The 1,737-nt window shown below is 51.9% G+C and overlaps 1 protein-coding gene across 2 annotated transcripts in view; it reads right to left on the bottom strand.

The window, feature by feature from the left end:
- SLC23A2 (solute carrier family 23 member 2) overlaps positions 1-279 on the bottom strand; it is a 50,535-nt gene extending 50,256 nt beyond the window's left edge. For both annotated transcript variants that reach the window (XM_042475505.1, XM_042475506.1), the window contains exon 1: positions 126-279. The gene's annotated coding sequence lies outside the window, so the exon portion shown is untranslated. The remainder of the gene's footprint in view (positions 1-125) is intronic.
- Positions 280-1,737: the final 1,458 nt, after the last annotated feature.

Genomic DNA, 1,737 nt, shown 5'->3' with positions numbered 1-1,737 from the left:
ATCATCATCATCATCATCATCATCATCATCATCATCATCATCATCATCATCATCATCATCATCATCATCATCATCATCATCATCATCCTTATCCTTAGGATCCCCCTCCTTGCTCTCCTCCTCACCTGCAGCCATGGCTAGGAACCAAGAGGGGAAATGGCGGCGGCGGAGGGCCTTCTTCCGTCAGGCGCTTTGGCCTCGTGCTCCGTGGCGGCGGCGGCGGCGGCGGCGGCGGCAGCGTCTGAGGAGGAGAAGGCTGCAGCCCGGGCGACCAGGAGCCCCGGCCGCGGCATGGAGAAGGAGGGAAGGACTAGGAGGAAGGCAGGCCCAGGAGCAGCAGGAGGAGGAGGCAGGGCCGCCCCTCCTCACAAGATGGCCGCTGAGGGAGGCGCCATGACAGAGCCCCCTCCTCTCAGGCCCTCAGCAGCTTTGGACTCTTCATTCATTAATGCACTTTGGCACCGCTTCAGCCGCCCTGGCTCAGTGCTAGGGAATCCTGGGAAATGTAGTCCTGTCTCACACATTTCTCCTTCTCTCTCTCTGGTGCGAACTGCAAATCCCAGGATTCCACAGAGGAGGAGGAGGAGGGTGTCACTATCCATAGGCTACAAATACGGGCCCTAGTTTAGCCGCACTTACCAAAGATCGCCCAAAAAGGGGTGGGGTTGCTTATATATAGAGATATATAGATATCTATGGAGGGGAGAAAAGAAAACAGGCACAAAGTCGATTGAAGGGAGTGTGCTGCTATGTGGACGTTGTGAGGCCTGGCTCAGTGCTGGGGATTCTGGGAACTGGAGTTCTGTGTGAGGCGCTTTGGTCCCAAACAGGCTGCAGAAATGATAATCCAGTTTGAAACCGCTTTAACTGCCCAGGGGATTCTGGGAACTCTTGTCCAGTGAGACCTTGAGCCTCTTCTGCCAGAGAGAGCTCAGGCGCCATAACAGAACTACAACTCCCAGGATTCCCTAGCCCTGAGCCAGGACAGTTAAAGCGGCCTCAAACTGGGCTGTTATTATTGTTCTGCAGTGTGTGTTTGGGCCCTTTGTTGTTGTTTGTGTTTGGAAACACCTTCCAGCAAAACCCTCTCCTCCTTTCACTCCTCCTCTTCCTTCCTTCAAAGGTTGCCTGATATTCCTATTTAGTGCACCAAAGGATCTTATGGCACAGGCACCTTTGAGACTCACTGGAAGGAAGAAGTTGGCAGCAGGAGCTTTCCTAGACTTGAGCCAACTTCCTCAGATGCATCTTCGCTTAGCTATTTATAGTCACACTTTCTCAGCTTCAGAAAAGGCAATGGGAACAAACCCTGCCAAAAACAACCCCATCCTAGGTTGGCCTTAGGGTCGCCATAAGTCGGAAAGGACTTGAAAGCACACAACACACACACAGAGAGAGGACTGTGTCACAGTCGCCAGTGTGGATCTGCCATAGCAAGATAAATACCTCCTGAAATGCAGGGAGTCACTCTCAATTCAATATGTAGTTGCTGTTCAGCTCCTTCAGAAAAGAGAGAAAAGGACTGGATTTCTCGCAGCCTGAGAAAAAATACAAGGAGTCTGGAAAACACAGAGAATGATAACTTGACATGTAGATGTGTTTACAGGACATGCGGCACAGAAGGACACAAAGTCTCATGTGCTGACCCACCCCAAACATCCCCATGGCCTGGCCTTCAGACTTGAAGTTGTGAAGGAGCAGCCATGCCAGATTCGGCAGAACAGCATAGGCCTCTCC

Source organism: Sceloporus undulatus, chromosome 6 (assembly GCF_019175285.1).
Source record: "Sceloporus undulatus isolate JIND9_A2432 ecotype Alabama chromosome 6, SceUnd_v1.1, whole genome shotgun sequence".
Lineage (NCBI taxonomy): Eukaryota > Metazoa > Chordata > Lepidosauria > Squamata > Phrynosomatidae > Sceloporus > Sceloporus undulatus.
This window is presented reverse-complemented; position numbering and strand designations above follow the sequence as displayed.